This window comes from Falco cherrug, chromosome 9 (assembly GCF_023634085.1).
Source record: "Falco cherrug isolate bFalChe1 chromosome 9, bFalChe1.pri, whole genome shotgun sequence".
NCBI classification, from domain to species: Eukaryota; Metazoa; Chordata; class Aves; order Falconiformes; family Falconidae; genus Falco; species Falco cherrug.
This window is the reverse complement of record NC_073705.1, coordinates 4,501,882-4,526,974: the sequence shown is the minus strand read 5'-3', so window position 1 is coordinate 4,526,974 and position 25,093 is coordinate 4,501,882. Positions and strand designations below refer to the sequence as shown.

General features: G+C 47.8%; 1 long non-coding RNA gene across 6 annotated transcripts; it reads right to left on the bottom strand.

Moving 5' to 3' along the window:
* Positions 1 to 1,075: 1,075 nt before the first annotated feature.
* LOC129736872 (uncharacterized) lies at positions 1,076 to 19,910 on the bottom strand. Of its 6 annotated transcripts, none has more exons than XR_008733997.1 (5): positions 19,788 to 19,910; positions 19,064 to 19,111; positions 18,118 to 18,318; positions 17,631 to 17,750; positions 1,076 to 6,671 (listed from the first exon to the last, which is right to left on the bottom strand). It is a non-coding gene; the product is annotated as an uncharacterized LOC129736872 (long non-coding RNA). The 6 variants fall into 6 exon arrangements; XR_008733996.1 differs by lacking the exon at positions 18,118 to 18,318 and having other exon boundaries at positions 1,076 to 5,015; positions 5,141 to 6,671; XR_008733994.1 differs by lacking the exon at positions 18,118 to 18,318.
* Between the last annotated feature and the right edge of the window lie 5,183 nt (positions 19,911 to 25,093).

The window sequence follows — 25,093 nt, the reverse complement described above, 5'->3', positions numbered from 1 at the left end:
GGCACCGTGTCCACTGAAGTCCATAGCACCATGATTCATCTCTGTGGTGAGGTCAGGGATTTTCCCAACTCTTCCACATCACAATGACTTCCAGGTGCTCTGGAAGACTGATCTGATGTCCCTTTGTAGTTTGAAATGCATGGAAGGGGCCATCTCATTCCTGACCCAGGAAAAAAAGAGTCAGGAGCTTTTAGGTCCCTGCCCTGAGCCTCTCCTCAAAAGCAGGCCATTGAGACCTTTGGCCTCCGGGATGACCTTGCTGAGCAAAACAGGCCAATTTGGGTGTGGGTCTCTTCCGGAGAAGGATGCGGGCATCTTTTTGATCACAAAACCAGGATGTGGTAGAGCCTGATGAGCGTAAGCAAGGTCCTCATGGCCATCATTCCTGCCCACAGGGGCTTCCTTCCAGCCCACGATGGACTTTCCTTGCCATTTTGCGTCGCCACATACCTAGTGAGATGAGTCTCTTCTCCTTCATTCTACTGAACATCAGTATGATTGATCTTTGACCCATTTTCATACGGCCAATTAACGCCCAGGTCTTCAGGCTAGCAAACAAGGAGATTTTCAGTGGATTTGCCTTTGTCACTTTGCCTTTTTCATGGTCAGCATGGCCGCCAGTCACAATCAAATTCCGCTATGAGGGACACATCAAGTCAGCTCTCAAGTGTTTTCAGGGCAGGCACTCATGCTAAACCTGGGAGACATGGCTCCCCACAAGTCGTTGTATACCATGAGTAAGTTCAAGGTGGACATGAAGACTGCACATTCCCATACAGGAGAATGACTGGAGAATGAGTCACCAAGCATATACATACAGGTGTAGGACTGGCATTGCTTAATTTGATCACATTCCCTGTAACGTGTAATTTATAGTGATTACAGTGAAGACAGACACCTGAATCTGCTATGTGAAAAAAGACAGAAACTGTAATATTTCCGTAACAGCTTTAACCGTTTAAGTGTAACAGGCACAACTTCCTTCCTTTCAAAGTATTAATAAGCTAGATATACCATGGGCTAATACCACAACATTGCAAAGGCAAAAGACACCAATGCCGCAGAAACATGGAAATATGAATGAAAGACACATGAAAATATCATCTAGTTTATTGCCATATACCAAAGAGGATCAACTATTACAAGTCTTCTCACCAGGTAAAAAGAAAGCACTCCATACTTTCTCTTCAGCTGTGCCATGACTAAGCTAGGCAAAGCAAAAGGCCTGGGGACAGCTCCTCTGTTCCAGACGTCTTCTTCCATGCTGAAAAGACAAGGAGGCAGTCAATACAAATCAGCAAGACGACAGCTTTAGCTCCCACAGACTCCACCATGATATGCAGCGGGCTTTGAGATTAGGGGAGGGCTAAAGCTGCGTCCTGAAGCCTCACTTTGTGTTGCCTGTGGTACAAAAAGCAGTGCAATGATAACCTATAACTATGCTCACTAGGTGCTTTAGTGCCAAGTAATGTTACCTACCGCCTCCTGGGACAGTAAGGATCAGATTTTTAAAATTTCAAACATTTAATGGATAGGATTTACCTCATCAACCTTGGTTAACCACAAAACTGAAAATCATCAGTTTAAAAAATTAACCATCATTAGCAAGCTCTACATCCCCCACAAAGCCATACTGCTCACTCTCACCCTGCCTGCTAGCACTCAGTGCTGCCTAGACTTTTTCTTCTGCTGGTACTGTTACAGACAGTGCATTGCAGTGCCCTAGGCAGGGCTATATGAATTTTCTATGGCAAACTTGACACGATGTCCTGTCACTTGGCCATGTGAAAAAGTGGCTTTCAAACTCAATTAATCCATTCTGTGCACTGTTGCTATTAGTTCCCAAATACCTCTCACAGAACGCAAGCACCTCTGTGAGCTCAAGTTTCTAAGACGTTCCTAAGGTGGAAGCAGCTCCAGAAGCAACAGTCAGATGGGCAAGCACCAGCAAAGAAAAGAACTGGCAAGTTCTCAAATGCACCAAAGGTGTTCCCAAGTGACAAACTCAGGGAAGCAACCCATGAGGCAAACAAACGTACTTGAGCATTTTACCCATAACAGGGCAATAGCCCTTGCCTGAGCTACTATTGTAAATTAACATGACGCGCATAATTAATTGTATGTCTGGACACTAAGGATAGATGTGGGTGATGGGAGATGGAGTGATCAAAGGTGAATACAAGCACTTTAGAGTAGCCAGGTGTAAAATCAGGTATCTTTGATTTCTTTTGTTAAAGAGGAAAAAGTAGTGGGCAGAGTGCATACCAGAGCCTCATGTGTGCATGTATGTTACTTACCCCTTGTAGGCTGCAGGGAAGGCTGCTGAGACATTTGTGAATTCCCACACCATTTAAAAGGGAAAGTTATGAAAATAGTGGCTTTATGCACAGCTCTCAAAGTTCTTTGTGATTCTCGCAGTTATAATTTCAAAGATTGTCCTGGTTTTGACTGAAACAGAATTAGTTTTCTTCCTAGTAGCTGGCACAGTGCTGCTTTTTAGATTTAGTATGGAGAATAATGTTGATAACAGATGGATGTTTTAGTTGTTGTTAAGCAGTGCTTACCCTAAGTCAAGGACTTTTCCATTTCCCATGCTCTGACAACACAGAGGGGCACAAGAAGCTGTGAGGGAGCATAATCAGGACTGACCCACACTAGCCAAAGGGGTATTCCATACCATAGAATGTCATGCTCAGTATATAAAATGGGGGGAGTTGGCTGGGAGGGGCCGATGGCTGCTCAGGGACTGGCTGGGCATTGGTCAGCGCACGGTGAGCAATTGTACTGTGCATCTTGGGTTTTATTCCTCTCTCTCTTCTCGTTATCTCCCTTCTCATTATATTATTATTAGTATATTTTACTTTATTTCAGTTATTAAACTATTCTTATCTCAACCCATGGGTTTTAGCTTTTTCCAATTGTCCTCCCCATCTCACCAGGCTGGGGAGAGTACGTGACCAGCTGCGTGGTACTTAGTTGCCAGCTGCGCTTAAACTGTGACAAAAGATAAATTCTGACCTCTTGAGATGTCCTTGATACCTCTATACAGTAGCATGTTAAGCTATATATGACTCTCTAGAGACCCAAGAGTTGAAAGCAGCTTTGTATCACAGATTAAGCTGTCTGCTGGATTACTGATTAACACTGAAGAACTTTGGATCTGGGACCCACCTTTCTAAACAGATCATCTGTTTGCCAAACAAATACAACAGAGACGTTTTTCACATGCATCACCACTGTAACTCACAATACTTGTGTGCTGTGGTATATGCCCCGTGCACTCAATAGAGGCACACACAGAGCGAAGGTTCCAACTTTCTTGCAGCTGAGGGAACCAAGGAGAGTTTTCACACTTGTGTTTTTGCCTTTTCAAGCTCACCTGCCCCACCTGGCTGCTTTCACTGAAGACTCAGTCCAAGGAGCATAGCTTTTCCACTCTGCAATGTGTGGCCCTCTTAATAGCCTCCCACACACATGAACACACTTTGGTTACCGATTGTTCAAATCAAGAAGCCCACAGAACTGGGGTCAAAGGACAGATTATGGATTTTACTGCCTAGCTTGTGGCATCTGATTTCTGTTCCAGCTGACTCCCTGCCCCAGCTTCCTGATGGGTTCCATTTGCAGCTGTCTGAAATACTATTGAAAAGTAAAGGAAAATCCCCAAAACCCTACATAAGTGGATTAATTCCCCCAAAATGATGACCTTTAGATGTTCCTGTGCTGTACTCATGCACTGCAAGAAATAACAAGCTCTGAGGCTCACCTGAACTCTCTTCATAGGCTAAAATGTGGCCTCCTTTATAGGAAACAGCATATGCTTTCTACCAAGAGAGAGAATAAAATGATTGTACATGCTGTAGGTTAGAAACATGAGTAACCAGTATGGACAATTACGCTTTAGCAAGGCTTTAGGTTTTTGTATAGTCCGGGGAACATTCGCTGTAAGAAACTGCAGAAGGTAAAAATGAACTGGTCTTTCCATTGGCTTTTCCTTTTCAGATGAAATTTTTCCTCTGTACTAAGGTGAGGTAGAAAATATTTCCTGTCATAATTCCCAGGTTAAATGCTTTTTAGCATCTTTCAAAGTAACGTTTACCTTTAAATTTGAACAGCTATTCACTTGTCACATTGATTCTCGTTTTATATTTCAAATTTCAAACAGTGCATCCTATTTTATTGCATAGCATTCCTATATCATGTCTGTACTGCATTGCTTTCTTTAACTACTCCTTATGCAGTGCCTTTAAGTAAAATTCTTTAACTTGCTATCATGTCAGAAAGATGCCTAGTTTCTTTATGGCAGCCTCCCTGAATTTCCTTTGTTCCTAATTCAACTCTTTGAAAATGAGGGGGAGAGAGAGGGAGGCCAATAGCCCCTGGTGGAAAGTAGCCCTGGCTACCTTAGGATCTACTTGTACCACTGGGATGACATACCCAGTTACAAGGATGGAAAGTTGTGTGAGGATGCCACCACAGCCATCTGCTCTCCAGGTCATAATCCAGACCTTACAAGGTGCAACAGCTATCATCTACAGCAGAAAGAGACTAGGACCATTTAATGCCAGTGAGCCAAAGATCTCTCCAGATTCTGCCAGGCATTGCTCCCATATTAAATGAAACATCAGCTCTTCCCGCTTCTGTCTTCTCAGTTTTATCCTCCCAAAAGAACACCTCTGCCTAGGCAAAGCCTCACAGAAAAGTACCTGTTCCTATGGAGAACTTTTGGGAGAGTGGCATAAGTCCTTTTCCACTGAACTCTACACCTCTGTTAATCAATCAGAGCTTATTTTACAACATAAGGTCTATACAACACCACTGCACATACTGAGCCCAAATGTATTGTGAACGTGGGACCAAACTGAGCTGAAACAATTTAACAAAAAAGAACACAGCTTTTAAGTTACATCCACTTGCCTCAGGGAAGTTATTCTTCAGCTGCAGCATGTTTCCCATGAGGGGCAAAGGAAATGGCCCAGAAGGCAGCTTCCCTGTTTCAGACATCTTCCTCCGCGCTGAACAGACAAGGCAGACAATGCAAAACAGCGAGAAAATTATTGCCGCTCCTGGAGATTCCATTGCAAAGTAGAACAGGGGTGTGGGATCAGGAAGGGATGAAGCTGCATCCTGGAAGGCTCACTTTATGAAGCCTACAGTAAAACCAGCAGTGCAAAGGAAACCCATAGCTCCTTTCATTTCCTCTGGGTTAAGCATTTTAGGCAGAAAAGAATCATTCACTGCTAATAAACTTGGATGAACTACTTTAATTTTTAAGTCTTTGTGACCTTTTCTAAGGTCAACCTTCTTCTACTGTAACATCAGAAAGCAGGGACAAACATTCATCATTAACAAACCCTGTCATACTTTCACAGCATGCCTGTCTTCTGCCTATTACTGTTGCTTATAGGTCTGTCCTCTGATGAGATGCTGCAAATACAACAATGTAGTTATCTTCAGGCCATTGTATACACTTACGATTACCATCCCATTGGATATCTTTTAACATTTCTATTGAACACGAGTACCAGGTTAAAAAGTATACACTTCATTCTAGAAGAGCCGTTTTTCAGCTGTTGGACATGCTGCAGTTTCCACTAATGATTTAAGAGCCCATTCTGAAAACCATGGGCATCTCCACGAAGTACTGCTCTGAAAGTTAGATGACTTCAGAATAACTTGTTAGAGTGGCTGGGTAGAACCGTTTTGAGGTACCGGGGAAAAAAAAATCTTCCTCTGGAACTGAACTCTTCTGTTTCTGCTTAAAGAGCTGTATTTGCTAGGCTGTTTTTCACTCCCTGGTTTGCAGTTGCAGTCCAGGTCCTCAAGAATTGATTCAGCTTTGAAGCAGCTGCATAAACCGCTTTGATGAGATACTTTGCCCCTTGATTCTCAACTGTCAGCCCTCCTTTTCCTCTGTTCTCTTCTGCATTCTTCCTTTCAAGCACCTGCTACATCCTTATTGTATTTTACACCAGAAAATGCTGCAGAGACGGAGATGCAGTCTCCCTCTGTACCTCGGTACCTTCTCTGGAATATCTTACAGACTCCTCAGGTAAAATGTTTGAGCAGCAACCAAGTTGTGCCTCTGCTTTTGGACTATACACTTCCCCAGTACAATGCTGTTCACACACCCCTAGGTATGGCTCTTCTATGGTGCTGCTCTCCGAAGATCTGCAATCCTTGCCATGATTTGGGTTCTACCAGCCACACAGAAGACTCTCAAGCAGAGAGGGGAGTAGTTTCTCAGAGACAGAACCGGGAACACAGCTGTCAGCTCTTGGCCTAACTGGGATGTCACTGTCACGCAATCCTCCAGCCAGCCAGGTAGTCAGTCTCTTAAATTTCCTCCCAGTCGAGTCACTTGTGGGACACGCTTTTCCCGTTTCTGCTTCCTGGAGGTGGGATACTCAGAGTTTGTGCAGGAATTTGCTATTTCTTAGCTCTCCACTGAAAACACTAAGCACTTGTTGGCAATGCATGGCTAGATGGATTTCCATCCTCAGAGTTCCTGAAGGTTTTCATCTTTGTGGTTGCAAAATAGCATTGTGTTTTCTATGCGTAGAAAAGCAACTTTTTCAACAGGAACAAGATTTGGTCCTTTGCCTTTCTTGCTTGAGCTTGCGGAAGTTTTCTGTGCTGACACATTGCTCCCCTGGGGCTCTCCTGCAATCCTGTCAGGGAAACACAAAGAAAAGAGACATGCCACGTTATTCTTCTTTGAAATTTTCAGTGCCCCGATCACAGAGATTCCTAGACCTTCCAACAGCACACTGGGTTGCGTGTGGCGAGTGGATCTCTTCATCAAAGCAACTATCAAATGCACCTGTGGCTAAAACAAGACACGGCTAAGCCAGCAGTTCTACAAAACCAGACCCACGTAGAAGTGTCTCTGAAGTACATTTAAACCAATTCTTGAGCCTGCTCTTTGCCTTGCTATAGACATAGAAACCAGACACTGGGACTCTGACTATGAAGAGGTGGGATGGGGCAGGTCATGAAGGTCCCTGCAGAATGAGCGTTCTCCACGTGAGGCAAGTACAGAAGGAACGCGATACAATGGGTTTACTTCCATGTGACCACATTTAGCTATCCACTGTCACTCCGTCCCCTCGATCCCCCTGGGCCTTGAGGAGTGAGGAGCAATAGCTGTTAACAACAGCTGCATGGATACTGTCTTAAGAGGGCACCATCCCAATTTTAGTCATGACCCTGACAGCATCCTTTGCTTTCAGACATGTCTTTGGAGCCTTAAGTGCTGATTAGGGCTTACAGCTACTATGTGTGTACTCCAGAGGGGTGTTTTGTACAGTCACAATCTATTTAGTCACAAGTTTCCAGTTCTCTGCTGAGCGGAGGAAAACCTCTAACCCTTGTGCCCCTGAGAATGTGTTCTTTCTTAGCTAGCACTAGCCTGTCCTTGGCTACAACCCTGTCTGCCCAAACACAGACAATCCTTATGTCCAACTTCCACGCTAGGAAAACTTCCTACTGGGTACTGGGCTGCTGCCATGTCCATAGCTGCCCTTGGCAACATAGCATGCTCCAGGCACACGTTACGGAAGGAAAGCCTTGCTGCCGCAGGGTAAGCTTGGTACATTAAACCATGCTTAAGAAGGGTGAGTCACACAACCATCTCCTCTTTTAAGAAAGACTAGCAGCCATGAAACATCTTTACTATTATGTGCCTCCTATGGTCTCAAGATGAAAAGGTGTCCTACTGGGTCCAAGGCTGTCGGAAGCGCTAGAGGGTACAAACACAAAACAGAGGAGAGCCGTGCTGTTCTTCTTGGCCACTTCAGGAACTTACGTAGCAAGACTGATGTTATGACCCCAGTGACAGTGAATCCTCCTTACTGTGGAACCATGAGTTTTGGCACCCCAGCTGGAATGAGGACATTCAGTTATGTGTTAAGGAAACGGGAGAGTGACCAGGTGTTGGTACCCATGTCAGTGTGAGTTTCTCCTTTAACAGATGGCAGCCCAGATGGGACGCTAAGACACAAGAGGAAGGAGTCAGGAATCTCTTCTGGACATATCTGTTAACAACGCTCTGCTGCCGGCAACTAGGTGAGATCACCTGATGAGACTTAGACACAGGTAATTCCAGACACAGACCTGAAAGTGCTCCTGTGTTTAAATTTAAAAAAAAAAAATCACATACAGGTGAGGAAGGTAATAAATTTAATAAGGTTGGGAATATGCCCAGCGTTGAAAGAGGGGGTGCCCCTTGCTGAGGTTTTAGAGAATTGGAAAGATATCCCTGGCACAGGCTTTGCAGAAATGAAAATAGATTATTTTGTGCCAGGACGAATGGCCATTCCTGACTTGTACTGGAGGAGGAGGACCGATGGATATGTGACCTCCTAGAGGAACTTGTAAGCCTCATAAACAAAAAGTTTTGGGAATTATTTTAGAAGACACTGACAGCCAGGATATTGATTATTGGTATATACAGTATCATTGGGCACAGCAAAGAGGTAAATCACCTAAAACAAGGGGAAGCTCACTTGCCTCTACCCCAGAGACAGAGAAAACTGACCTTCCCACTGCAGGAATGTGCCCTTTGAGGCTGGAATACATTCGTAACCCCAGAGCAGGACCCGGGGCTCCTCCAGAGGCTCCTTCTGTCAGTCACTGTGGTCATGAGACGTGAACGCTGGAGATGGAAATGTGGTCGCTTGGCAGAGTAAAATGCCGAGATGGAGAGAGGATGCTGAAAGATGTGCACAAATGGTATTGGGAATTGTTACAGATTATACTCCCAGCTAGAATGCTAGAAAAACTCTGAGAGTATTATTCCAAATGGAACAGGGGGAAAGAATTTTTCAGAAAGATAGAAAAACTGCTCAGAGAAGACAAGGACTTAATCCTTGGCCCAAACAAGATCCTAATTGGCAGCCTCTGTTACTTTCTAATACTTTAGCATGGTTTTTTTGTGGAAGTTCAGGACATAGGCAATGGGAATGCCCACTTTGCCCGACAATCTCAGAACAAGGATTGACACCCCCACATCATCCATGGCCTCACTCACAACAGATGAATAAGATTCTCGAGGAACTGCTGAGAGATGAACCTGGAAGGAACAGGGGTAAATGAGTGTGGACAAACTGCTGCAAAGGTAAATGGAATTCTATTCAATTTTTTTTATCAGAAGAAACAAGTTATTGCTAAAGGGGTAGTAGGCAAGGAGGTGAAATACCTTTTGACACCCCTTCCAACTGTTTTAGCTGGAAAAATTGCATAGGGAAGATTCATAGTTTCTCCTAATTACCCGATATCATTATTAGGGAGACACCTGTTGCAGGAAATGTGGGACACTGGTATCTCAAGGGCCTGACGGGATTTGCTTAATCCCTATGGTTTCTGAAATTGTGCATGTTTTAAAAAAATAAAGAACTTCATTTTTAAATACCATTGGGATTGAATGCAGTTCCCTGGGAATTGTGGAGTACCTTGAGTGAGGATGTGAGATTATTAGTATCAGCAGGACTGGTGGTAATAAAAACAAAAGGAGGGACTCTCCCCTCTATTAAACAGTATCCTGTTGTTGCAGAAGCAATCCCAAGCATTCAAAAACAACCTTATTTTTTCCTGAAAAAAAGAGGAATTCTCAGAGAATGCCAAAGCCCTTACAATACCCCAATTTTACCTGTAAGTAAGCACAGAATAGATGAAGATTGGACTCCAGAGTATAGATTTGCTCAGGATCTGTGTGTGGTGAATGAGCATGTTACCTCACCCGATAGTTCCAGAGTCTAATTTAATACTTACTCAGATACCACCGTCGGCAAACTCTTCTAACAATCTTAAAACCCTAAATTTTTCAGGACATTCTACTTCAGTTCAATATGTGGATGATCTTTCTAGCCAGTCATACAGAAGAAGAATGTGCGAGAGACACTGAATACCTGTGTATATGACTTGCAAAAAAGGGATGCCGCACATCTCTATCCAAATGAGAACTTTTGTCTAGGACAGCTTATTGTTCTTGTACTCTAGAACCAGTAATTAAAGGAACTCCCCTTTGTATACGGGCTACAGCAACTGCTGCTGTGCTAGTGGAAAGAACTCTGACTGCTGTCCTGGGACACCCCCTGACAGTATGTGTACCCCATTAAGTGAAAATACTTTTGAACCAACATACAGAAAAAACACTTTCTCAATAAAGTGATAAAGTACACACTGATATGAAGCAGTGCTTTTACCTGCAGACAGTGTGAGACTTGAAAGATGTAATAACCTTAATGCCACTGCCTACAGAGGGAGAAAAAGATGATCACAATTGTTAACAAGGGGAAACCACAACGAGTAAGCCATGAGATGATTTAACAGATCAACCTTTAGGTAATCCAGATTTGAGGTTTTTTACAGATGGATCATCATACTGTGAAGAAGGCTGGCACTGTACTGGATACACGGTTACTAGAGATTCAAGTTTTGCTGGCCAGACCTTTACCTCACAATCTAGGTGCACAAGGTGCAGAAGTTGTTTCCTCTCACTGAGGCTGCAAAATACGCACTTGGACTGCAAGTTAACTTTTACACAGGCTCTCAGTACGCATTTGGAGCTTGTCATGCTACAGGTATGTTATGGAAGAGTGTGGGTTTCTTACCTCCTCAGGTAAGACCACAGCACACGGAACTTTAACTGAAGAATTATTGGAAGCAATATAAGTGCCCATAGAATTGGCAGTGATTTACGTAAAGGCTCATACCAACTGCCGAGACAATGTATCTCAAGGAAATGCCTTGGCTGATGAAGCAGCAAAAGCTGCTGCATGGCAAGTGACTTGAGCAGTGACTCTGATTCTGACTGAGCAGGGTAAGGCTGAACTCCCAGATGGAACTCATCTCTACGAAGATCGACCCGAAGAAGAAACACAGACCTGGGAGAAACTAGGAGCACAACAACGGGACAGGCAGTGGCTATTAGGAAGTAAACCACTACTTCCAAAGAGGTATTTACTACCTATCACTTGCTGGCAGCACAACAGAGCTCACGAAGGGCCAGAAAGTATTGCTCTTGAAATCCAACAACTGTGGGCAACCCCTGGAATTTATGCAGCAGCCAAAAGAATTTGTGAGGGCTGTTGGCTATGTAAAGAATCTGCCTCTTTAAGAATGAAGACACTGCTGGGAAAGACACCTTCAGCAACAAAAGAATCCTTTTCAAAACCTTCAGACTGATTATGCTGAAATGCCTGAAGTAACGGGGTTCACATATTGTTGTTGTTGATCAATTGTCAGGGTGGGCGGAAGCTTTCCCTACTCAGAAAAACGACTCAAAAACAGTTGTTAAAGCTCTCTTAAAGGAAATTATTCCTAGATAGGGAGTTCCAGAGCTAACTAATTCTGACAGGGCACTCATTTTTCTGCAGCTGTATTAAAACAGATTTATCATTTGTTAGGAATTCGATCACAATTACAAACTCCCTATCATCCAGAATCCTCAGGACAGGTAGAGAGGATGAATAGAACTCTCAAAGAGAAATTTATCAGTCTGTAAACAGACTAGGTTAAAAAGACATGAAGCGTTAAATTCAGGTTTACGGGATGTAAGAAACACTCCCAGGCAGCCAATTGGAATTTCTCCGGCAGAAATTCTTTTTGGAAGGACTATAGCACTACCAGGAACTTATGTCACAAAGACAAGTTTGTTGAATGGAGGCGAACAGGTAACCCGATTTTTATTGTGTTTGCGGAATTCTTTTTCAGATTTGAGAAACCATGCATATTGGTATCCAGGAATTAACATCTTTGTTCCCTGACCTATCAACATGGTTAAAGAAACGGATAGTTACAATACCTGTTGTGATCTTTATAGTTGTGTCTGTGATTGCACTAATGCAATGTTCTGTAACTTGTGTGACTGGCTTAGTAGCAAAGTTACAAGAAAGAACTTAGTTTAATAGCTGAGATATTCCGTACCTGAAATGGAAATAATAAGACAGAAGGAGAAAATCATTAAAAGAAAATGTATTTTGAATGAAGGAATGTAAAGTGCTGAACCAGCTAAATGGCAGTTCTTCTGCTCTTGCATTTCCTAGATAAATCCTTCCCTCTTGCACTGCTCTATGCTATCCGGGTTCCCAAAGGTCCAGCCTCGTCGCCTGTATGCTTCTCTGACATCGTCACAAGTATCGCAGCACCTGCAAGAGCACAGTCATCATCTTATCATCTTTACAGCAATAAAGAGACACTCCAGCTCAGGACTCCAATCCCCGGTGGATTTCATTTCAACAAATCAACAAAGCAAACATCAGGGACTGGACACCAAAAGGTGGTCTAACGCTCCTGAAGGAGCTTGAGCTTCCCGACGTACTTTTTGAGATTTTGGCAGGAGGACGCAAGCTGCTTTAATGCAGCGCTTAAGTCTGAAGAGGACTTTAGCCATCCATTCAGACAGCCAAGTCAATCCTCGGCAAAGAAATTTGCTGCAGAAACGACATCAGTCTCCCACAGTTCTGAGCAGCTTGGAACTTGCCCACGTGAACAAAGCATCTGCCTGTGTCTGTTCCTCCCTTCCTCTGTTTTAAGGGCAAGACTGCCGACATTGCCGTTAACCCTGCCTCCAAACTTTCTTCCTTGCTCTTCTACCTCTGGACAACATCTTCGCTCACCACAAAAAAAAAAAAACAATTGTCTGTCTTGGTTCCGTGTTGCGCTGGACAAGACAAAAAGTTGAAGGCCGGAATCATGAATCCCTCAAGATGGAAACTTCTCTGGGGAAGGACGCAACTTGACAGATGGCCGCGACTGAGAGATGGGACGCAGCTTGATGCAAGCAAGCGTCACTTCAATTAGCCTAACAGCATTATTATATACACATAAGCAATTGTTACATCTTATTCCGATTAGTTATAGAATACGCAAGTTTTTGGACCATGTGGCAACTCGCGCGAAGATCTCACACTAGCTATTTAGCAATTCAGCAACAGTTCAACAATTCAACAATGTCTGCAGTTCTTGCACCACCTCCTCGAGCAAACTGACAAACCGACCACCTTATTTCTCGGATAGTCTCAACTTGGCATTTAGTCCCCGTTTCTATACCCTTCAGTAATTTCTCATGTCCCTTATCACCAGGGCTTGAGGCCCACAAGCTCAAGCACCTTCCTTTCAACTAACCGATTGTTACTTGTGGTCCTGCTTCCCAGGCCCCCTCCTGCAACAGATGTGACAAACTAAGTTACCACACAGAGCTAATAATAGCTAAGGATAGTCCAGAACCTGCAGACTATCACGAATCCATTCTTACACAAATTTGCAGGTAGAAGGAATGAGAAACACCAGATGACACCCGTCGTTTGTGTGAGTGATAGGCGTCTGGTCTTTGCTCCCATAAGGATGCAAAGCCTGCAGCAGAAGCGAGAAGGCAAAGCCATAACCGGGTTTTATTCCGAGACAGCTCGCAGAACGGTGAAATAGTTTGCACAGCTCCCCCCTGGACACCAAGCAATCCCAGAAAAGGTTCCGTTTGCTAAGATACAATCTTTGCGCTACTGCCCTTGAACAGGCACGCAGACAAAACAGACAACCTAACTCTGCACGCTCTTAACAAATCGTGAGTGCAGCACAGGCATACTAAAACACAACAGCTCTCCCCATTCTACGAACAGGTGCCCAGGAGGATTTCACTGCACGGACTTTCACAGACATTTTGGAAAAGAAAAAAAACCAAACCCAACACGTATGCCACATTAGCTGTACCGATTCAAGCACTAAGAAGATGGAAAGGTTACCGAATGTCCTCCGCCTCTGCCCCGTAACAGCTTTCACAGCAATCGGCATCCAAAGCATTTGGATCAAACGCCTTTTCTTCTTCTTTCCCCAGTTCTAACACAACAGAGGACTCAAGGTGACGAGGCACGTCTAGAAACACTATCCTGTACTTCCACTCTACGCCCAGTAACTGTTCTACACATGAATGAAATGATCTTGTGTCAGAATCTGCACATCCTGCACCCGAAGCTCACCTGAAAGAACGCATAGAGCCTGTTGAGCCTGTTGATCTTGAGTAAGATCAAGAAGCAGAGCAGCACTTGCCATCTGAAGAACACCCTCCACAGAAAGAGCCAGCCACCCGAAAGCCTTGCTGGGGCGCCGGTCAGATGTTGCTTGCACAAAGGCTTTGTTAAGACTTTGTCTAAAGCAGACCCAAACAGCAAGTTGCAACTGATACCGGACCTGTTACACAAACACCACTTCAAATAGCAGACAACAGCGCGTAACGCGTAATCCCGTCCCAAGATACACAGGGAACACAGTTATACATTGCTGCGGAGCTAGATCAGCGTAGGAATCTCCCAAGTGGAAAACTGACACTCAGTCCTCCAGAAAAACGGTGCTGACAACGCACACACATGAACCACTGGCTTGCTAGAATCTCCAAGGAATTTCTGTCTTTGTCACGACTTTACAATTCTGCCAGTGCCTGTGCCGCCTGTGTGTTGAATGCACAGCCACAGTACAGCTGGGGCACAAACCCGCGGAGTTTTATGTTCTTAAGTGCAGAAGGCTGCAGAGGGACTCGTAAAAGAGGAGATGAGAGCTGGTGACAGCTGAAACCCGCCAAAGGGCAAGACATGCCTCCAGAAAACTCAAACAGGACCTCTGTTTTTCCAAAAACCAAAACAAATACCAAAAGGTCCGCAAGCTTTGGAGCTCGGAATAAGCGAGCCAAGGAACTGCACGTCTAAAATTTTCAAGACCACGGGTTCCTATTAGGAGAGGCCCCTGAAAACCAGGCCGTTTCACTCACGAATCCTGAAGGACAGGACCAAGTCTGCTGGATTACAAAAGCCCTCTAAGGCTCACTGTCTAGGCACCGCCACACTACCCTCTTACGAGCCTCAAAAAGGTGGCTTCTTGGATAACTAAGGCCGGGGCAGGTGATAACACAGACACTGCTGAGGGGACAAAAATGTTATCGGGACCCTCTTTGTTGAGATTGGGAGGCAGACCAGCTGGACAGAAGTGAGTATTAAAGACATCTGTATTAGCCACGGGGGGGGGGGGGGGGAAGAGAGATTTAAATTAGAAAGTATGAAATATGCATAAAATCAATCATTAACCTCGCTTCTTTCATCAAATACTTTATGGTAGTCATGACCAAGCAAATACGAACTTTTAGGAAAGTATACCCATTCTTAAACCACTGTACCAGACTCACTTTCTACAGCTTCCAACATTCAAACAAGTTGAAAGTACGCTTAAGAATTCAACCAGTATGGGTTTTGATCCTGTAATTACACTAAAAGATAGTGTCAGGAAGAATGCAGCTTAATAATTCCTACGCTTTGTCAAAGCCATGATTCCTGCCATTTGAAGAACACCACCTGTACAACACACGGCGTCTTTCAAGATACAGCAACTAGTAACAGCTTTCCGAATGTAATCGGTAGCTGCCCCGTCGAGTTGTCTCCGAGAGCACCCAGAGGTACCGCACACACCTTAGATACCATAAAGAAACCGCAGTACGTAAAACCCCACATGCAAAGTTTCATGCTGTTACCATGGTCCTCCACTTGCATGCAGATATGACACACGACGCTGGAAAACTCGGCCCGTGTTAAAAGGAAGGAAGCGGTAAATGACAATAATAAAAAATTTAAACATTCAACCCTCTATCGCCATCCAATGGGAATTAATGAGATGACATCCCGGCACAGAACGCCGCCTACCACAGAAATCATTAAGCTATTACCTATTTTAGTGCAACTATGATCAGGAAAAGCCTCCACATACTACTCCATAATACTTAAGGTCAATGGTAAAGAAAATGTATTTTTAACTAAGAAATTTAAAGTGCCGAAGCAGCTAAGTGGCAGAATCAGGCCCCGTCCCTAGCGTAGCCCTCGTCCAAGGGTGGTTTAAAACCCAGTCCAGTTGATCAGTGGGAGAACAGAGAAACAACAGATGACCAATTTGTGCACACAGGCACCCTCAGAAACGCCAGTGTTTTTAGAAAATTTAGTAAACGAATTGCTTGTTCAAAGACGAAGCGCGCTTGAAGGAGCATGTGAGTTAAAGCAGGCAGAAAGAAGATCACGACTCGAGGAGGAGCTAGGAACTGAGAAGATGCATCACCTGGGACAGAGTCAGGCGATGGATCTGCAGCACTGACAGGACCAAAGGAAACGCCTACAAACTTCAGACGTTGACTAATGGTTTGACACGTGTATATAAGCTGTGCTGTATCCCTTGGTTCTCTGCCACTCACTGGGGTGGTGGCCCAGCTCTGACTTGTGACTCAAGCAAGCCCAGCTGGTACCTACGACGGTGTAAATTTTCCCTTTAACAGACAATACTGCTACAGTTGCACCTCAAATAACTGACCGAACAGCAAGTGTTACTAACAGAAACTGAGAATCCTAGAGTTTCACCAAGACGGGTGGACACTTCCAATCTAAACATGCCACACTGGTGATGGCAATCAAACCAGCCACGGCCCTTTTCCAGACGGCAGAAGAAATCGCTTGTTGCGGGCAGTGGAACTTGATTGCTTTCAAAATGCCTCTCCCGGATGAGACTGTTTGCTCCCTGCAAGTTTCTCTTCCTCTCTGTTGATAATGTAAGGAGCGAGAACAACCGGTTCAGACCGAGTAATCCCAGCGGGGGCTGGCAACACAAGTAAGGCAGGAGGCCTACATGTGGCAACAGAGAATTAGATACAGAAAAGCGGGGTTTGGACCCCAGACATCACATTCGTAACGCCACAGCCTCTGAATACAGAAAGGCTGCTAAGTGGCACAACAGCAAGAACTCCATCACCACATCCCCATGACAACAGGGGAAGCTCTCGTACCTACCCACTGTTCAGCTCTTGGCTTAGTTTAGCCTTTCAGCTTCAAGAACAGAAAAGTTAAATCCGAGTTACAACAAATCAGCAAACTTAGTTCATGCCAATACACGGAACTACACTATCTCCCAGAACAGATAATAAGGAGCTCACGTTTTAGAAAGACAAAGTCGGGACAGCATTACCATTCCATTGCAACACTACCAGAATCGTTCCTGGTTTGTATTCAAGTAAAACAATTAAGTCATAACATGTAAAAAATGCAGACGAGAGGTTTATGTAGCAGAGGACCACTTACTCCAACTTGTAACTAAATACATTTCAGTCGATACATCAGTTATCAGGTATGCATTAACACACACAAAGTAAACGCAGTAAGATGATAGTTTAGGCTTAAGGGTCAAGTCTAGTGGAGCCTTCCCTGGAGAGAGGCTCTTTCCTCGAACCAGCTCGTCCCACCTGTCAGCCTCCTAGGCTTTAAAGATGCAACCCGAGTCAAGTTTTGCCAGAACAGCTGCTTGATTCCTAGTAGGAAAAGCCTAGCCACTCAGCAGCTTTGCTCCTGAAATGCATCAACGAGTCCCTCTCTCAGTTTCAGAGGGACCAGGCAAAGACTTGCCTCGCAAAAGTACCGAGCATTATACACACACACGAGCTTGTCTGATCTGCCAGGGTAATAGATTTGTGTCCTATAAACTCTTCAAGAGTTTGTGGTGTTTAAAACACTGTGAATTCAGCCGTCCCTTGTTCCCATGAATCTCACAGCAGGCATACGGCGATGGAAAGACTAAGAGAACATGCATCCAACAATGGCAGAATAGCATCTTACCGTGTCTCTCTGCTTCTGGAGTCACACGATTGGCAGCTTTATCCAAGCGTTGTTTAATCGGCTTGTGCTCTACGTCCAGCTGCTGCTCGCCTGCTACGTCCATGGCATCGATGCTCAAATCTGAAAGCAGCGAGCAAGGAAAGCGGTCTATGAACACGCAAGTGTTACGGCCTGCGGCAAGCTGAGGAAGTGCAAAGACAGAACCTTTCAGCCAGCAGGGTAAAAACGTGCCAAACCGGGAGAGCGTGTACTGCTAGGGCCAAGTGACCTACAGGGAATAAAACGCACGATGCAGCAGGCTAGATGGCCCTCTCGGGTACAGGGTTTGGTGTCCCAGAAGGACCGTTTCCAACTTCCAAGAAAGCGCTACCCTGAAAGGTAGACGCGCTTAGGGCAAAAAGCCAAAAGCAAACCCCTCAAAGCCCAGAACCATTCTCAGGAACACAGGAGGAGTTAAGACTAAAATTGGTTGAAAGCTGCCTCCTACCTCTTCCCCCGCCACCTTTCCCCCTTCAACATCAACACATTTCCTGCTGATCCCTTTTCACAAAAAAAGATTGAGGCCTGTGCTGTCAGCTCGGTATCGAAGCACCACGATGCGCTCGCCGGCTACACGCTCTCTTAGAAGGCCGACAGCTTCTCCGCACACAACGGCCGAGGCTTCCAGTCTCTCTGGCCTTCCCACGCCCTGTTAAACGTGAGGAAGGCAAAGACTGATAACAACTCGGGGGGTCAGGAGGAAGTCAAGATGCACTACATCTAGAGCGCAGCGCATTACCACAACAGAACAAGAGGCAGGAACGATCGGTAGACAGGCAGATAACGTGCACGGCAGTAATACCCAGTCAGACTTGCAGGACTTCCAGTCACTTCATCCCACAAAACTTTGTTTTGAATTTAGTTAAAAGGTAATCAGATTCTTAACGCTCGTTCTGCTTTTACAACTTCTGGAGAAAGGCTAACCCGTGGCATTGGCATTACAGTCACAATTCAAGTACAAAAACCACGGCAAAGCTGTGCCTTGCCAAGTGACTTCCAAAGCAGGCTCTGGAGCCTTTCAACAAGGCAGTCAAATCTGGAGTCCCAAGGGAACTCTGTGCCAGCTCTGTCAGTACGGCCGAGCTCTCTGACAAAGTACACCGCCATGCAGAAAGGTAAAGTGGGTTTATACCTCAGGCTCGTTTACAATCCAGAAAAATAACACTGCCCGACTGGGCGCGCTGGTTTAAGCGCCCAGCAGGCCTGGCTGCGTAACCACGAGCGACCACCAATTCCTCCCAGTCTGCTGCCCAAGCAGCAGCGCAGCACTCTGAAGCAGCGGGCACACTCGAGGACCTCGCGGGCCCTCGGCAGCTACAGACATTATCCCTCCACAGTCAGCAGTCCGACTCACAAGCACAAGGCATATGTGGAAAAGTAACATCTAGACTGACCTCCAGTTTAGCTCCCCTTGACTTGTCAGCGTACGGTTCCGGACGAACCTAGGTACAAAGAAAAAACAAGAGCCCCGTTTCACTCGGAAGCAAATCAAAAGGCCTCTCCCCTTCGGCTGCTCTGGCCCAGGAGCTTGCCTGTGTCAAGACACAGGATCAGCGAGACACCTCCCAGCCCTCCCCGGTAGCTAAGCGCTTGCCGTTTTGTAATGCTTTTTAGAGAAATCAGCAATCGGGGGCGACGGGTGGGGATCCCACCGCCGGCTTCCTTTTCTTTCTCTCGCCTGCAGACGGCGGGAAGAGGCGCCTGAGCCACCCCCCTGCGACAGCGTTACAGCAGGCCCAAGGCAGCCTCTGCGGCCCGCGGGCGCCGGCAGCCCCAGCCCGCTGCCACGGCCACGGCCAGCGGCTGGGGGAAAGACGAAGCCCCGCGCAGAGCTGCTGCGGCGGCTGCCCGGGCAGCCCGGAGGCGGCGGGGGGGTGCGCCGAGAAAAAAAAAAAAAAAAAGCAGCACCGCGAGGAGCCCGCTGACCACCGTCGCTGCCGGGGAGTCGAGAACCGCCGGCAGCCCCGCCGGTCCCGGGCCGCCCCAGCCGCCACCAGGCGCTCCCCGCCGCGCCGAGCGCCGGCCCGCCACGCCCCCCCCGGCCGGCCGCTGCCCCCCGGCGAGGCCCGGGCCCGGGCTCGCCCGCGGCCCCCGGCCGCCCTCAGCCCGCCCGCTCACCCAGCGCGCCGCCGCACGTCCCGGCCCGAAAGCCTTCCAGGCTCCCGGGGAAGGCCCCGCACCGCCACAGCCGCTCCAGGGCGCCGCGTGGCCGGGAATAAACCCACCTTCCTACGCCCACGGCCGCCGGCCCCGCCCACGCCCACCGGCCCCGGCCCCGGCCCCGGCCCCGGCCCCGGCCCCGGCCCCGGCCCCGGCCCGCCGCGCAGCGCGGCCGGAACCGGCCGAGGAGGGTCTGGGGCTCCCGCTCTGCGCCGGGGCGCGAAGGGGCTCGGTGCCACCGCGGGCTCCTCCGAGCCGGCCCCCGGGCCTCTGCGGGGGCCGCCCGCGGGGTGCGGGCTGCGCCGAGAGCGGCTACCGGGCGCGGGGGGAGAGGCAGGCGTAGGAGAGACCCCGCTCCCTTGGCCCACCTGACCCCTTCGTTCTGGTAACACCTCGCTTTCCCGTCACAGGGAACGGCTATGAAGTCAAGAGGTTAAATCGTGCAACAGCTCGAGATGGCTTACTTGTGCAAGGAAAAAAAATGTGCACGAGCTTTTCCTAAGCCACATATATTTGCACCACTGCTTCTTCCTACTCAAAAAAAGTGCAGTCCCGCAAAATCTCTTCTATTTGAAAAGAGGACAATTTGACATTGCTGTTACTAACAGATGCTTCCAAATGCAAACAGAGCAAATGCACCCCCTCTTTCCCACAGCAAAATAGAACGTGTCTCTGGGGTGGGCACAAGACGGGAACCCTGTGATGCTGCAGCGTTTCTGCTGCAGGAGAAGAAGGTTCGGAGGCTGCTCCAGCTTCTGAGCTTCCACAACAGCAGCTTTGGGCTGCTAGTACAACAGCCCAACATTCCTGTGGAAGCTGAGTAAGCTCGGTTTTGCTTAGCTAACGACTACAGAGTCGTTCTTCTGAAGCAAGCAGTGGAGTCATAGTGTACTGCCCGTGTGGGTTAGTGTCCCATAACCAAGGGGAAAAGCACGTCTGCCATCCTGCTCTTGTGCCTGAGCTCCAGCAACTAGCAAACTAGCTGTCCGATATAAAAGTTGACTAATGAGTTGGTAAGTGTATAGAAGCTGCGCTGTATCCCTCGGGTCTCTGCCACTCCCTGGGGTGGTGGCCCAGCTCTGAGTTGTGACTAAAGCAAGCCCAGTGGCACCCACGTGTGTGTGAGTTTCTCCTTTAACAACAGCAATCGCTGGGGCTCATATGTAGGACCCCACCAGCCACCCCCCACCCCCCTCCGTGCCTTGTGCCGTCTTTTCCCCCCACTGTTGTCTCTCCCTCGCTAACGGGGTGGAGGCACGGACAGGAAGAACCACGAACCACCCGACTGTTAAAGCCATCAGATGCAAAGGATTTAACGGCTCGAGCCACGCGGGTGCTTTGTGGTACGGAGGCAGCGCGTAATGGTGGCTGGGCTGCGAGTGGGCAAAGGGCAGAGCGAAGCGGACCCTGCAGCCGCAGCGAGCAGCTCCCGTGGCCGGGCGGTGTGAACCGGGCCGAGATCCCGGCCCGTGCTCAGCACCGGGTCGGTGGGGCGCTGCAGCCACCTGGCGGCCAGTTGTCAGTACTGCAGCAGCCTGGTTGGTGGAGCGCTGGTCACAGGGCCGTGATCACCAGGTTGCAGGCTCGTGCTCCATTCTTCTGATGCTTTCCAGTCTTTCTCTTGCCTGCTTCCTTATTTCTAGTGTTTTGGAATAAGTTCAGGGAGCTCTGTCTGCAACTGGTGGCAAGCTCTGGACAGAAGGAGTGCTCTCCCTTGCAGAGCGGGTAGCTGACTGAGGGAGGAGGAGAACAAACCACCACGAGTCTCCAGTGATGCTGCACAAAGTCTTTAATGAGAAGGAGGAAATGCAGTGGCACAGAACAGACTCCAAGACACATGTCTGCAGGGTTCAGGGAGGTACAGAGGGAGAACGGCCCATTTCCCAAGGACAAACTCCACACAAAGCGCTTGCCTTTTCCCATTCTGCTCTAGCTGGTGGCAATCCCAGGCCACCAAGAGCAGTCCCTAACTCCAGCACCCTCCTCCCTCTCATCAGGAGATTCAGCAAAGTAGAAGAGAATGAGCCCTTTCTCGAGGGGCTCAGAGAAAACCAGTTTACGAGCCAGAGGAGACACGGCAGGGGTGGGGGGGTGGGGGGTGCTGCCATACAGCGAGGAGCAGCGGGCACGGGTCCGTCCTGCCAGGTGGAATAAGGACACCCAGCCTGCCTTTAAGGCAAGGGAATGCTCGAGCTGCTGCAGGGTTTCTGTCTTCCTTCCCACTCCAAAGGGGGTGATCCGCCATCTTCAGCAGTTCAGACTGCAGCGGGGGATAGGCAGACACAGCCCTGACCCCCCCAGACCAAAGGAGCCCCCAGAAGAGATGGGAACCCCCCCAGCGCTGAGGGAGCTCCCAACAGCAGCTGACAGAGAGGATCCCACGGCCGTGCTCTGAGGGAAGGAGGTGAGGATGGGGCCCGGCAGGGTCACCACCACCGGGGAGGCCTCAATGGCCACGATCGAGTCTGCGCAGCGGGCGACATAGGGCTCACTGCAGCTGCTTGCAAGAGGGGTCGGGCCCGAAGCGCCGCAGGGGCGTGGAGGGCAGGGTCTGAAGCAAGACATCTCTCGGTGAGGGAGGCAAAGCTGAAACACAGAGCAGGCAGTGAGCACGAACCTCGGTATCGGTCTGCCCTTCCTTTCCTCAGCTCTCTCCACGGACACACTTTGTTTTAAAAACGGACAGCGTGCCTAGGTGTGCCACGACCCTCATTGTGCCCTGCAAGTGGCACGGCACGGGAAGGCTGACTCACTTTTGGAGTAGGAGCCAGCAGAGTGGGTTTCAAGCACCTGTGGAAAGACTGATCGTACCCCCATCTTATCCATACTGCAGAAAAAACACTGCACTGAAGAAGGTGCTGGATGCACTGGGGCATTTGGTTAGAGACCATCTGCTGGTGGCAGAAGTTCTGTTGGGCAGACCTCCCTGCTGCTGAGCCCCATTGATCCCCTTCTGCTGGAAAGAACCCCCCCTCTTCCCCAGCCAGCCCCATCAAAAGGGAAAGAGGTGACAGCCCTTAAAGAGTTCTATTGCAGGGCCAACATGAGGCAGCCCAGGGATCAACCTGAGCAGCCACCATGACAGCCGTTCAGCCCACAGCGAGAGATGGAGCGGACTCAGGCTTACCTCGTTCGTCGAGGAAAGGGAGGCAAGAGAGGAGGATGCAGGGCCTGGAGCAGCGCAGGCTTTTATGCTGTGTCCCAGGGCCCTGGGGGGGCACTGACATTCCTTCCTCATGAAGCACCTGAAAACCCAGTAGTTATTGCTTGCTGAGGCCTTGCTGGTGATTAAGCCCTTGCCTCTTTCATCTGAAGTGTTTTGCTCCTGCTGCATATCGTCTAACATCAATATAATTAATTTGTGTCCAAACTTGCTAAGACCAATTGGCTTGGTGTTCTCAGGCTAGCTGTGCAGATATTTTAAGTGGCTTTCCATCACATGAGTTGTGTTCATTTTGTTGCTTTCTTCCTGGTGAGCTTGGCCACCAGTCATGGTGAAATTCAGCTATTAGGGACACCTCGAGTCAGTTCTTCAAGCACGTTCGGGGCACGGCCTCAGTCTAAGCCTGGGAGACATCTCTCTCCTAGCGGGCCATTTAGGCTCACAGGTGATGGTGGGAGAAGAGATTCACATCTCCAGAGATGTAATAAAGCTCAATGGCACGGAAGGACCATTGTGGGTGGGAAGGAGGCCTCCTGTAGGCATGAGTGAAGGCCATGAGGACCTTGCTTATTCTTATTGGGCTCTGCCACAGCCTGTTTTTTCTGTCTATGAGCCAGGGAACAAAGGCAGATTAATAATGGCGAAGAGTAGGCCTGAGGGTTAGGCAAGCCTCTCTCAAGTAATTTCTCCATGGGATCTCCAGAGTCATGCCCATGAAAACTTGTCCAGGCCCTCACACTTCTCCCAACCAGGGGTCGGGGCTCAGCCTGGGAAGTGCAGAGCCTGTCAGAAACAAGGACATCAATGCATAGGTGAGTGTTGCTTTTATTCAGGGGTACACAAGCCATTGAGCAGCCACTAAAAGGCAATGTCTTGGAAGACAGAAAATGTAGGACATTGCAGAGAAGCACCAGTTGATTAAGAATGGTGCTAAAGCATGTAGAAATGGCCTTAAAGAAAACAGCACTTGGGGCTTGAGCTCTGGTATCCCTGGCAGCTCTGAGGCTGGGGCACCGTGTCCACTGAAGTCCATAGCACCATGATTCATCTCTGTGGTGAGGTCAGGGATTTTCCCAACTCTTCCACATCACAATGACTTCCAGGTGCTCTGGAAGACTGATCTGATGTCCCTTTGTAGTTTGAAATGCATGGAAGGGGCCATCTCATTCCTGACCCAGGAAAAAAAGAGTCAGAAGCTTTTAGGTCCCTGCCCTGAGCCTCTCCTCAAAAGCAGGCCATTGAGACCTTTGGCCTCCGGGATGACCTTGCTGAGCAAAACAGGCCAATTTGGGTGTGGGTCTCTTCCGGAGAAGGATGCGGGCATCTTTTTGATCACAAAACCAGGATGTGGTAGAGCCTGATGAGCGTAAGCAAGGTCCTCATGGCCATCATTCCTGCCCACAGGGGCTTCCTTCCAGCCCACGATGGACTTTCCTTGCCATTTTGCGTCGCCACATACCTAGTGAGATGAGTCTCTTCTCCTTCATTCTACTGAACATCAGTATGATTGATCTTTGACCCATTTTCATACGGCCAATTAACGCCCAGGTCTTCAGGCTAGCAAACAAGGAGATTTTCAGTGGATTTGCCTTTGTCACTTTGCCTTTTTCATGGTCAGCATGGCCGCCAGTCACAATCAAATTCCGCTATGAGGGACACATCAAGTCAGCTCTCAAGTGTTTTCAGGGCAGGCACTCATGCTAAACCTGGGAGACATGGCTCCCCACAAGTCGTTGTATACCATGAGTAAGTTCAAGGTGGACATGAAGACTGCACATTCCCATACAGGAGAATGACTGGAGAATGAGTCACCAAGCATATACATACAGGTGTAGGACTGGCATTGCTTAATTTGATCACATTCCCTGTAATGTGTAATTTATAGTGATTACAGTGAAGACAGACACCTGAATCTGCTATGTGAAAAAAGACAGAAACTGTAATATTTCAGTAACAGCTTTAACCGTTTAAGTGTAACAGGCACAACTTCCTTCCTTTCAAAGTATTAATAAGCTAGATATACCATGGGCTAATACCACAACATTGCAAAGGCAAAAGACACCAATGCCGCAGAAACATGGAAATATGAATGAAAGACACA